The 14,321-nt window shown below is 39.1% G+C and overlaps 1 pseudogene; it reads left to right on the top strand.

Annotated features, from left to right (window-relative positions):
* The first annotated feature begins 6,275 nt into the window (after nucleotides 1–6,275).
* Nucleotides 6,276–9,295, top strand: LOC145778342 (uncharacterized; annotated as a pseudogene).
* Nucleotides 9,296–14,321: the final 5,026 nt, after the last annotated feature.

Raw genomic sequence — 14,321 nt, 5'->3', positions numbered from 1 at the left:
ACTCACTTAGGTGAATAGACGAGAAAAGGCAACCAACCAAATGTTCAAAAAACACTATAGTACTTATAGTATATTGATATATATATATATATATATATATTACTATATTTCATAGGAATAGGTATAATATAATTATATATTTTATAATATATGTTTTAATATATTTTATTATATATCATATATAGCTATAATGGCCAACGTAACGGCCTGCCGCAAGGCTCTGTCCTTGCACCTATCTTATTTAACATATACACCAATGATCAACCAAAACCCCCCAACGTACGTCGTTTCATTTATGCCGACGACCTCTGCCTAGCTACCCAATCAAAAAACTTCTCGGTGATAGAAAAGACCTTAACAGGAGCACTCTCCGAGTATTCCACATATTACAAGTACTGGAGCCTAAATGCAAACCCTTCCAAAACCCAAGTGACATGCTTTCACTTGAACAATCATAAGGCTAGCCAAAAACTTATCATCAATTGGGAAAACACTGCTTTACAATATACCCCCTTTCCTGTATACCTTGGCATAACACTAGACAGGACCCTATCCTATAAGACACACCTACTGAAGCTTAAGAAAAAATTATCTGCTCGCAACAACCTTTTGCAAAAGCTGGGAAACTCAAACTGGGGAGCAGATGAGCACACACTGAAGCAAACAGCACTGGCTCTCTGTTATTCGACCGCTGAATACTGCGCTCCAGTATGGGCTAGGTCAAGCCACACCAAAGTAATTGACTCCGAATTAAACCAAGCATGTAGAATCATAACTGGCACACTCCGTCCAACACCAATCGCCGACCTCTATAACTTAGCAACTATAGCTCCACCTCATATCCGAAGAGAAGTCGCTACAAAAAAGGAAAGAGTAAAACAAATATCCGACCAACGCCACCCTCTCTATGAACACAAACTTATTCCAGCAAGACTCAAGTCACGCAAAAGCTTCATCAAAGTCGGCCCATTGGAACACACAAGCGCGCCAGCTGCACGACTACAAATGTGGACCTCTGAGCCCGATAGGACACAACATCCTGCCATCCCAAGTCCTTCCGAAAGTCTACAACAAACTCCCACCCTTGAGAGAAGAGAGTGGTGCTGCCTAAACAGAGCCCGCTGCGGAGTCGGGAGAAATAAAAGCAATCTTTTCCGATGGAAGATGACTCCTGACCCAATGTGTGATTGCGGCCTAGACAATCAGACGATGAAGCACATCCTCACCAACTGCTCCCTTAGCCCTTCATGTGATGACAACGACCTCAAAAACATCACAAACAATGCTCTTACCTGGCTCCGACACTGGCGTGACAAGCTATGAATGAATATAGCTATAATTTTATATGATAACCTAGTTATAGTAAGTGTTTTTCTGAACATTTGGTTGGTTGCCTTTTCTCGTCTATTTACCTAAGTGAGTGCCCTATGCCCTATGGGGGTGAGTTTCACTTTATTACGATTCAATTCCTTATTTTTTGACGGTGCTCTAACTGTAAATATTGACAGAGAGATCGATTGGTCCCAAAATCAAACTGCCAACAAAATGGATGATGAATCAAATCCTGACTTTTGGAAGTGAGTGTTTAAATTCTTTGTGGAATTCCTTATTTACAACAGTGCACTAATTGTAAAATATTGACAGGGAGATCGATTGGTCGCAAAATCAATCTGGTGGTAGCATGAACGAGGAACCAAATCCTGCTGTTGAGGAGTGAGTATTGGCATTCATTTATGTAAAGTGTTGATAGATGCGACAATGAGAGAGGGGTGAGAAAGTTTTAAACACACAACTCGATGAAATTTCATTTAAGATCTTTTGCAGGACAGGTGAGGAATCAGCAGACAGAGATGAAGTAAATGGAGAGACAATCGACGATCAACTAAAGTAAGAGATGTAATGTTGTAAACAAAAGTTTATGCATATTTTCTTTTGTGTGATGAAATGATAAAAATGCCCATTAAAGTTTCTACCAATGTCTCACAGACATATTTTCTTTCAGAACGTTTATGACACAACATCACACCAGTATTGTTGACTCGAGAAAGGTTGGAAACAAAATTCAAGACGTTTTCAACTTTTCATTATCTCATCGGAATATAGAAGAGCTTCGTAACCAGTTAATTCGTATTATTCTTGAACAGCAAAAACATCGTTTTAAAATTAATTACAGTTTTGGATTTATTTTACGTCATCGCCTGAACAACTCTTTAAAATTTTTCCATGCTTCGCATGGCTCAGACACCATTTTAAAGTTAGCAAAATTAATTTCAAACAAAGAGGATTTTTTGGAATTTTTAAATGATTTATTTCACCAGGATTTTTTAGAATTTGCAAGGCAGCAACGACCAGATAGTGCGTGGGTGGTTGAGAAAGTGACAAATGTGACTTTTTTTGTATATAAGTTGCCTAAATTTTTCATTGGGTGTGGGGTCGAGCTGCCAGAGTTTATTCTAAATAACCCTGGAGTAAATGCTTTAAATATGAATAGAAATACCAAACGTCAATACTCGGACCATCTTTGCTTTTTCCGCTGTTTAGCCTTGTTTCGTGGATGTACACTTTTGAACCTGGAGACTGCAGCACAACAATACTTTCACACTTACTGCACACACTTTCACAAAGACCCCACAAAATTTCAAGGGGTAGAGCTTTGCCAAATTGGGGAATAGGGTGGAGTGAAAATAACTTTTTTGCGAAATTCAAAAACATAGCCCCCTAAAAAGTTGCTTTTGTTCATGAAAAACGCATTTGTGAAAAAAAAATTTTAAAAAAATAATGTCTTGGTGAATCTCATTCCACAAATCAAAGATGGCCGCCAACTTTGCTTGAAAATACAGTAAATTCACCATAACTTTACCAATACTTGCCCAATGTTCATCATATTTCAACAAGGTTTCCTCGTTTATGTCATAAAACACTAGAAATACATATGATGACAGGGTGAGCAAATTATGACGTCACCAAATCCAATATGGCCGCCAAATTCAGTTTTTCACATTTCCTATCCAAGTTACACACTTCATTTTCGATTTGCTCCAACGTTTGATAGTTATATGGAGTTATCCTGTCTTCTGTCTTGGGTACGATTGTTCCTCTTGATAATAGTAAATACAGATGGAAGCTTTATTTAGTATAGTATTCATCTAGAAATTATAAATACCTTCCACAATTGCAACAGAGTAGGATAGGACGAAAAATGTAGATAGAGTAGAAAAATGCATTCTGTGTTATCCTTGGTGCATCAGCTGAGGTGCCAGAGAATATGCTTCCGACGTATCGAGATATAATAAAATTCTACAGTTTCACTCAGCAGAGAATGAATTGAGGACGAATTGCCCACATAAAGAAATATCAGGAGTAGTACTAAACAAGGTAGGCTAGCAGACTTGTGGCACAAGGCATCAATCCCTATTGTGGCGTATCTTAGGATGGAACAAATGATGGACTCAATCTACAAGGAATACAGGTTTATTCTGAAGAACTATAAGCGAGATAAAGACAAAGATATTTACAAAGAAAGACTTTGCAAGTTCAAGGAGAAAGCTGACCATCTATTTGACGTTTCGGCTTGCAAGTGTGCTAACTTGTATAACTGCAAGTGTGAGAAAGAGTGTAAATTGCCTAATGTCGAAAAGGAATTTCTGATAGATCAACGAAATGCTAGGCAAATGATTATTGGTAGTGTTGATAAAGCAGAAACACAAAAGCTAGAACGAAGAAACAAAAGGAGAACAATAATGTTAAAGCATTGTGAAATGACCCCAAGAAGTTGTGCAACTCAGTTGTCTGCATCATCTCAGGTTTATCATAGTGACAGTAGCAGTGACACAGAATGTCCTAACAATAGTGGTACATATATAGATGCTTCCTGTCCAAAAAAGAGAAAGGTCTTCCTCAAATCTTTGCAAACAATGGCAACCATTTGTGACAGATATGGAGTCTCAGATAGGGCAGCGGCAGCCATAGCGAGTTCTGTTCTTGCTGATGTTCAAGGCGGCAACTCCTTGGTGATCGACAGAAGCAAAGTTCGCAGGGAAAGGATGAAGAAACGCACAGCTTTGTCAGGTGAAGCCAGCACAAAGATTACAGGTTTATATTTTGATGGCCGAAAAGATAAGACAATGTTTAATGCAAAACAGATTGATGGCAAATTTCACCGTAAAATAATATCAGAGGAACACATAACAATTATAGCAGAACCAGGATCATCTTACTTCGGGCATGCTTGTGCAAGTAACGGGACAGGGGCTGAGATAGCTTCAAAGTTGTTAGATTATTTAGAAAAAAGGGGAGTAGATACAAATGAACTCAATGTAATTGGTAGGCCTACTGATGGAACAGTCGTCAATACTGGTGTAAAGAAGGGGTCATTCGATTAATTGAAGAGTCACTAGGTAGACCATTACAATGGTGTATCTGCCTGTTGCATGCAAATGAGATTCCTCTCAGGTATCTTTTTCAGAAGATAGATGGTCCAACTACGGGCCCCCATGGATTTGCAGGACCAATCGGCAAAGCCGTTCATACCTGTGACCGTCAACCACTGGAAAATTTTGACAAAATACCTTGTGATTTAGAGCACATACTGCAGCCCAAAGACTTAAGCACCGATCAGAAGTATCTGTTTGAAGTCTGTCTGGCTATTAGCAAAGGTTGTTGCTCCGTGGACCTTTCACTCAAATGCCCTGGTACAATTAATCAAGCAAGATGGCTGACTATAGCAAATCGCATATTGCGGTTGTATATTTCAACAGAAGCACCGTCCTTAGAATTGAAGACTGTTGTCACCTTTATTTTGAAAGTGTATGCACCGATGTGGTTCTCTATTAAAAAGGAATCTTTGTGTACAGATGGAGCAAAACATGTCTACAACATGGTAGATAAGGCCAGGTATCTTGAGGATGAGCTTAAGGAAGTTGTTATGAATGCTATCCAGAGAAATGCCTTTTTGCGCATCCTGAAAACGTTCTGCTGGCAATGTTGGCAGACGACAACATCAGTATCAGAGAACTGGCTCTCAGGCGAATACTGAAGTCCAGAGAACGCAAGAGCAGCAGTACAGTGCGAGTTTTTAGAGTGCCAACCTTGAACCTTCACGCTAGGAATTATATAGAAATAATTGACAGCTAGACCGAAGATATCACTGAACCTCCTCACACCAAGAACTTTAGCAATGAAGATTTGATTAATATGATCAAAACAAATCCATTCACGATGAGTCCTCTCACAGTTGAAAGTTTCCCCTGTCATAACCAGGCTGTGGAACGTCATGTTAAGCTTGTGACAGAGGCTTCAGGCTCCGTTTGTGGAAAAGATAACAGAGATGGTTTCATCAGGGCTCGATTAGAGAGCAGGCGCAAAATGCCAAAGTTTGACAGCAAGGCTGATTTCAAAGTTTAGAATTTCAGTGAAGGTTACATTGAACAGGTCATTCTGGGGTGAAATTCATATCCCTTGGATTTCCCAGAATGCCCTTGGGCGACAAACGTATTCCATCCCCGGTTTGTCCCCTAAAAGGTTCACATGTAGGACTACCTCCACGTGGCGTGAACTGGAAACGTTAATTCTACGGGCTTAACAGCTAAACGTCCTATCCTACTCTGTTGCAATTGTGGAAGGTATATTTAATTTCTAGATGAATACTATACTAAATAAAGCTTCCATCTGTATTTACTATTATCAAGAGGAACAATCGTACCCAAGACAGAAGACAGGATAACTCCATATAACTATCAAACGTTGGAGCAAATCGAAAAGAAGTGTGTAACTTGGATAGGAAATGTGAAAAACAAAATTTGGCGGCCATATTGGATTTGGTGACGTCATAATTTGCTCACCCTGTCATCATATGTATTTCTAGTGTTTTATGACATCAACGAGGAAACCTTGTTGAAATATGATAAAAATTGGGCAAGTATTGGCAAAGTTATGGTGAATTTAATGTATTTTCAAGCAAAGTTGGCGGCCATCTTTGATTTGTGGATTGAGATTCACCAAGACATTATTTTTTTTTTTTTTTTTTTTCACAAATGCGTTTTTCATGAACAAAAGCAACTTTTTAGGGGGCTATGTTTTTGAATTTCGCGAAAAAGTTATTTTCACTCCACCCTATTGGGGAAGTAGAAAAATTATTCAAAGTCAACATTTTTGTATATTCGTTAGAATGGGATGGGGAGGGAGCTGTAGCAAGTCTTGTGCAACGTAGTCATTGTCACTTTCAGGACACCATGAACTTAAATTTATTTAAAAGCCATTTCAGCTACATTTTCAACATGACTTTCTACGCCAACACATACAAATGTCCAAAATGTCAAAAAAATTGGACGACCAACCACAACTATAATCGACACGTCAGAACCTGTGATTTCAATGTAAAGTACAAATATGTTGGTGGGTCTTATCATACTCCTCTCACCATTTTTTAACAACTTGAGGACCTGGGAATTTCCATACCACAATCGGATCGCTATTACAATTTCAGAGCGACCTACGACTATGAGTCTTTGTGTTCAAAAGAGCAACTCCCTAGTCCTACTACCACAATTCAATGGGGAGCTAAACACATTGCATGTTCTGTCAGCGTTAGCAGTAATGTTCCCAACTTTCAGTCTCCTGTCTGTTTTCTCAGTACAGGGAGTACACACGATTTGGTGAAACAAAAATTGGATTATTTAAACAAAATATCGGCACACGCTTATGACATTCTTTGTAAAAAATTTTCTTGTGTGTTTGAGGAACTTGAGCGCCTATGTGGTCCTGATGAGTCTAATCCCAATCACAAACATGTTCAGTCATTAATGCAACGTTTTCGCAGTTTTTTAAAAGAATTACCTGTTTTAGGGTTCAATTCCGGAAGGTACGACATCAATCTTGTCAAGACAGAATTCTTTTCTTTTCTTCAACCTGACATTGTGTTTGTAGTGAAGCGAAATAACAATTTTATGTGTGTCAAAACATCTACTTTAAAGTTTCTTGATTTTTCCAATTTTTTGGCTGCCGGATCTTCATATGACAAATTCATTAAAGCGTATGGGGTGGAACAAAAAAAGTTTTTCTTTCCTTATGAATGGTTAGATGACTTGTCAAAATTGAACCACACCTCTCTTCCCTCCTATGATGCATTTTACAACACCTTGAAAGGGTGCAACATTTCGAAGGAAAATTACGCTTTGTGCCAAAAAATCTGGCAAGAGGAAAACATGCAGACCATGAAAGACTTTCTTGTGTATTACAATAATCTGGATGTGGGCCCCTTCTTGCAAGCCATTGACAAAGCTTTTAGTTTTTACAAATCCAAAGGTTTAGACATGTTCAAAGATGGAATTTCTGTTCCAGGCCTCACTTTAAAATATCCTTTTTCCACTTTAACTCCTGATGTCAACTTCACGCTCATCAATGAAAAAAACAAAGACCTGCATGAACTCATCAAGTCACAAATTGTAGGGGGTCCTTCCATTATCTTCCACCGCTATCATGAGAAAGAGGTAACAAAACTCAGGGAACATGAATTTGGTTCAGAAGCAAAATTGTGTCAGTCCATTCAGGGTCAAGATGCAAACGCGCTCTACCTTTCTGCTATTATGAAGGATATGCCCACTGGGGGTTTTATTCGGTACAAACAGTGTGAAAACTTTAAACCAGTGACCTCCCACAAATACGGCCTTCTCGCGATGGAGTGGTTGGAGTTTCTTTCATCTCAGCAAGGTCTTTCAATCCAACATCAATTCAACGGAGGGGAAAAGAGAATTGGAAAGCTTCCCGTGGATGGTTTTTGCAAAGAAACACGCACTGTGTATCAATTTCACGGATGCTTTTGGCACGGTCATGCATGCCACCTCAATATTGATCCTTCAACTGGTTGCATGAAAGAGACAAATGCATCCAACGGCGAGACAATGGGAAAACACAGAAAAAAATTCTAAGTATTTGCATGATTTGGGTTACAGAGTGGTTGAGATGTATGAGTGTGACTGGCTTGAAGAAAAGAAAACGAGTATTGTAAAACAGTTCTTGAAAACTTTAAACATCATTAAACCTTTACACAACATGACTCAGGACACATTTCTTTCCTACATTAAACAAGACAAACTTTTTGGAATGGTGTTGTGTGATATTGAGACTCCTGACAATTTAAAAAAGCACTTTTCTGAATTTTGCCCCATTTTTAAAAATGTTGATGTATCCAGGAGACATAGACATAGGAGAATACATGCTGGAGTTTGCAGAAAAAAATCAAATATTATCCAAACCAAGACGAATGCTCATTGGGAGTTATTTTGGTTCTAAAGTTTTATTGATCACACCCCTGTTAAAATGGTACTTAGAACACGGCCTTGTTGTGACTAAAATTTATGAAGTGATCCAATACACTCCAAAAAACTGTTTTGAAGAATTTGGTAACCAAGTTTCCATGGCAAGGAGAGGAGGTGATGCTGATCCAGACAAGGCAATTATTGGGGACACATTCAAATTATGGGGAAATTCAAGCTATGGAAAATCCATCACAAACAAGACAAAACACAAACACATGTCATATCACACCAATGACTCTGTACACAAGGCAATCAACGAACCTTTTTTTCACCATTTGAATCCACTCTCTGAAAGTCTGTATGAAGTAGAATGTTTCAAAAACAAAATTAAATTAGATCTCCCACTTCAAATTGGCTTTTTTGTCTATGGGTATGCAAAACTGAGAATGTTAGAATTTTATTATAACTTTTTGGATAACTTTGTTGATCGTAGAGACTTTCAGTGTTTAGAGATGGATACAGATTCATTGTATTACGCTCTCTCTGCCCCTTGCCTCGAAGATGTCATCATTCCTGAAAAACGCAAACAATTTTACACAAACTACCACAAATGGCTTCCTGCAAAAGCCTGTCCTACTCATCGAGAGGAGTTTGTTCGCCTGAAAATGTCTGGGGGTGTCTTTCACCAAAAGGATTGTTGTGTCCGCCAGCAACTCTTTGATAAGAGAACCCCTGGGCTTTTCAAGTTAGAGTGGGAAGGATCCGGCTTCATAGGTCTTTCCAGCAAGACCTATTACTGTTTTGGTAAAAGTAATAAACAAGTTTCCAAAGGAATCAGTGTGAGACAAAACAATTTCAACAAGGATTCATACCTCAACGTCATTCGAACCAAACATAACCAATCAGGCACAAACATTTCATTCAGAGCACAGAACAACAAAGTTTTCACATACACACAGACAAAAAATGGTCTCACCTACTTTTACCCTAAGCGCCAAGTTCATCCAGACGGTATAACCACAAGTCCACTTTGCATTTAATTGTGATCAGTTTATATGCAATTGATCTAGTTTCGCTTTGAGCAGTATAAATCGCTATTTTCTTCACAAACGTGATATCGTTTATATTGTATTTGTTGATCGTGTATGTATTGAAATAAAACATCTGACGCAATGGTTGTGACATCGTGGTAAGCTTTACACAAGACCACTACCTTTCTCATAAAATAAACAAACAAGACCAGGGCAGTGCCAGAACAGGGCAGTGCCAGAGCACTGCTTTTGGCTCTGCCAAGACTCTGCCAGGGCAGAGCACTTGCTCTGCTAAGGCTCTGCCAGGACAGTGTTTTATAAACAAACAAGACAACTACCAGGGCAGTACCAGAGCACTGCTTTTCTCATAAAATAAACAAACAAGAAATACTGCCAGGACAGAGGTTAAGACTCTGCCAAGGCTCTGCCAGACTGCTCTGCCAAGGCTCTGCTTTTGGCTCTGCCAGACTGCTCTGCTTTTTGAATCTGTCAGAAATCTGCTTTTTCAATCTGCCAGCAGATATCGATCTCCTCTTTCCCTACTACTTCCATTACTCGAAATCGATCACTGGGTAGAGGCAATTATCGTAAAGTTTCTTGCCCAGAGAAACAACAGCAAGTGCGGGTGGCTGGAGTCGAACATGCAGGCTCTCGACTGCGAGCCCAACGCGCTAACCACTCGGCCACGGCTGCCGACATAGGCCACGGCTGCCGACATAGGTTCAACTAAAGTTGCAGACGCTTTTGTTTCTCTGCTCGAATTTCGTATAGCCTACAGTTTTACATGTCCGTGTGATTCGGCATTGACGTGTCCACCAGACATTTAACCACGAGAGCATCTGAACTTTAAAAATGCCACCAAAGACCATATCATGGAGTGTTCTTTTTGTACATATCGAAAATTCTCTGCTGACTCGTTTAAAATTTTACGCAAAGGCAAATCCCAATTTGACACCAAATTCAGGAAGCAGTGTTAATCAAAGGCTATAACCCAAATTTAAACAAACAATTAACGTATCTGCTGGAGCCGCGTCTATTATCCTCAACATTTACTTGATGTAGGCCTAGGTAGGCTATCACGTTCCCTGGGGTGCAAATTTTTTGTAGGTATTCATGTAGGCTAGTTGCCTTTTCGTAATGAAATTTTACCTTCAAAAAGTTGAAATTTATTGCATTTTTATAAATATTTTCAGGTTCCTGATGAGGGCTTAAGTTAAGCCGAAAACGTTCGACTATTAAAACTATTTGTAAATATGTAAAAGATATTGTTATAATGCTCAGCCCTGTTGTATTGTTGTGTCTTATTTATATCTAACCTGTAAGCAAAATGTATAAATGGGGTAGGCTACATACAAAACCTTAATTTTTGGTGGCGGGTTGGGGGGGCTTGAGCCCCCTTAGCCCCGTGCTGGGTGCGCTACAGCTACTCAGCAAACATCTTTCGACTACCATGATGGACGCTCCATTCCCCGGCAACAAGGTATCAAAATAAATGAAAGTGTAGAAGTTATGACATGATTTTGTTACTTGTAAAGTTTCCATTTTCCCTGGTTTTCCAACAAAATTAGCTTTGAAAGTATTGTTTCAAAGTCGCCGAAAAAATCAGCGGTCGTTGATTGGTAGCTTAGCTTTTAACGTTTGGTCTATTTTTGATTTTCAGATGCTAAATTTTGGACTTGTTTTTATAAAAGTATAATGTAGCAGGCGTGGCGTGGCCTACTGCATGATGGGACGCCGCTCATATACAGCCGTCGTAGGGCTATATATTGGTTTGGTTTTGAATTTTTATCCTCGAACTGGCAAAGCCTTGATAGGTTATTCCTGGTACCGTAGTTTTGCATAGGCCTACTAGGTTATTCTTGTAGTTTCGCATACTTGTAGACAGGGCCGGATTTAGCTGATGGGGGGCCCGGGGCACTTTTAGATCGGGGGGCCCCCGTGCAAAAAAAATTTTCAAGCCTACGGCGCGAAAAACCATCTCTACATCTACAGTAGCATCAGTCCAGTACTGCACAGCATTTTGCAGAAACTTTAAAGGCCAAAAGGAAAAAAATAACACAAAATCACATTTTTTTCCACATAGGGGGGCCCTTCAAAAGTCGGGGGGCCCGGGGCAACTGCCCCCTCTGCCCCCCTCTAAATCCGGGCCTGCTTGTAGATGCTTTTGACGCAGGGCCGGTTACCGAGATTGACAGAGTGAAATTTCCGATTGTTGAAGTCTTGCTGCGGGGGAATTATTCTATCCATTAGGCTGAATAGAGAGCAGTCCATAGAATGCGTTGCTTAAGCGCACACCCGGAAAGTCGTACAGCACATGGAAACAGCACATCAATATAATCTCAACAAAACTTTCTCAAAGCTGTGGTGCTCTATATCGATTAAGAAAGTGCGTAAATTCCCAGACATTAAGAGCAGTTTACTATGCTCTAGTTCACTCCCACCTAATGTATGGTATTATCTGTTGGGGTCGTGCGTCTAAAACGGAACTGTATCCTTTAAATCTGGTACACAATCGCATCATTCGCTGTTTAAACTTCACCAAGATTAAGGACAGAACTCCCACCAAATCTCTTTTCAATAAAAGCAACTTGCTACAAGTCGAAGACAAGTTTTTAATATAATGCTGGCCCTTAGGGGCAAAAATGAGCATCTTTAGGCTAAACGTGTTACACGTTGTTTTTCTGCATTTTTTTGTAGTTGATGAATCTAACTTCAATTATAGTGGGTGCCGCAACTTTGTGGGTCACGTGATCACCCCCAAATCGGGGATTCCCCCCAAATCAATTTTGAGCTCTTTTTACGGCATTTTTGTGCAATTAGATACGTTATTTTTTTACATTTGGACTGACTGCCACTACAAAATATACGAGATAAAAATCACACAAAATTATGTTACTAATGACGTCATTGTGACGTCATAACATTAATTTTTTGCTTGTTTTTTTCTTATTGTAGTCGCTTGTTTGTTGTTAGTGTTACTTTTTTGGTTACAATAAGTTACCAATGCTAAAATAATTATCCCTTCAAATATGACGTCAGCATTGCATCATGAATGACGTCATAATTTTGTTATGTGATTTTTTTTCAGATGTTTTTCTTATAGGTTAGTATGGTAGGTAGGCAATAACTATAGGTAGGGGCATATATGGTTTGACCCCAAAAAAATTGCAACAAAAGGTTTTTCAACTGATTTGATTAGTATTGGGTGTCAGTACTGTACTAACATAATCAAAATCTTAAGGAATCCAACTTCCGGAAAGTGATTATTTTCAAGAGGGCCGCCAAACCATTGAAATAACAGTAAATTGACCATACTCGGTCATCACGGTCGCCAAACCATTGAAATAACAGTAAATTGACCATAACTTGGTCATCATATGACCAAAACATGTAGTTTTGGCGTCTATATCTAGGTTTTTATACACTGTAAAGTCAATAAGACCATTCTCAGAATTGTTAAATTGTCTGATAGCCTATAAATTCAATATGGCAATCAATCAATCAATCAATCGTTTATTTATCAAAAAACAAAACACAAAAGTGACATAAAACAATAATACATACAATGTTTAGGTTTTGTTATTGATAGGGAGACAACGAAACGACCATACGGTCAACTAGTCAGTTGCCACCCTGGAAAGAATAATTTGAGTTATGAAACTAATCAACAATTTAACCAAATTAGTTACAATCAAAAAAGAAAACACAAACAAGACTAATACTTCGACTAGTGGCTTACAATTAATTGTCAGCTTCATAAAATTGTGTGCGAGATTTTCCAACTAATAGTAATCATGAAAATCAGTGGACACTGGACACCATGACAATAGACATTGTTGAATGTAAGAGCTTAGGCCAAATGAAGACCCACTTATCAAGTATCATAACTTTGCAAAGCTGATGCTTTGCTATGTTTTTTGAAATCATAAAAGGATAACTTTTTGAGATTGCTTGGAACCTTGGAACCTTGGCAATCCAAGATGGCTGCCAAAACAATTAAAAATGTACAATAGCAATATATTGTTTATTAAAAAAACCGATAAATTTCTATATAGCCTATATTTGGGTAAACTGAGCAGGCATAAAGAGTTTATACGATGTGCTGATGTAGACTCTTGACATAATCAGCGTAAAGAAAGCAAATGGATCAAGTATTACTAATGCTCATCGCTGTCACTCTCGATGTCATCGTCTGTAATTATGTGATTGCTGTATGGACACATGAACCAGTTTGTCATGGTCCACATCCAGCATGGTATGGTAGCACATATCTCCGGCAACTACAGTGAGGTGAACACGATTCGCAATTGCAGTGTATCATTGTCAGTAGGTTGTCCGGGGCAGCTTTCATGTCCGTCATAATTGGAACCATCTGATTATTGTCTACTTTCCATCTCCAGTCTAGAGCATCCATACCATCATCAGTACCCATCCAGACCATAATCTGGTAGTAAACTCTGAGGCAGTAGAATTTGGTAAAGAATGATGTTGGTGGCAAACGTTCAGGGTGAACAAAGGACTTGGCTTTTGTAATTTTCTTTACCAATGTATTGTAGCGCTGTGTCTCTAGGTTACTACTGCCATCGTTGCCAAACATAACGGTCATAGCTTTGTTTCCAAGATCCTTAATGATGTGGTCTGTCTGATTTGGGAGAATAAAGCAATTTGCACCTTCTTTGATTATTGGGGGCCTTTCACTAGTTTCTTGAAAGCCGTCTTCTTCCCGATACCAAATATCCTTGACGTTGAATCACAACCGATGAATGTATGAATGAAGAGGAGCTGTGAGCATATGTCTGGTCCGATGATTGCTTTAAGTTTGTTGATGTCGTGTATCTTGGTTGCGTAAGCTTTGTCGGAGCGGAAGTAAAGGTCTTTAATGTCTGGGTCAGTGTCAGCATAGTGTATATACTATATAGTAACAATATTAAAAGGTCTGCGTCTTCACCAATTAAAGTCGTACTATGTCGATGAGGGCTGTCCATCTGCCGTCTTGACGATGTCAACATCTGCATCACCTGGTGAGTTGATCACA

The sequence above is a fragment of the Aplidium turbinatum genome, chromosome 10, assembly GCF_918807975.1.
Source record: "Aplidium turbinatum chromosome 10, kaAplTurb1.1, whole genome shotgun sequence".
In the NCBI taxonomy this organism is placed as follows: Eukaryota; Metazoa; Chordata; class Ascidiacea; order Aplousobranchia; family Polyclinidae; genus Aplidium; species Aplidium turbinatum.
This window is presented reverse-complemented; position numbering and strand designations above follow the sequence as displayed.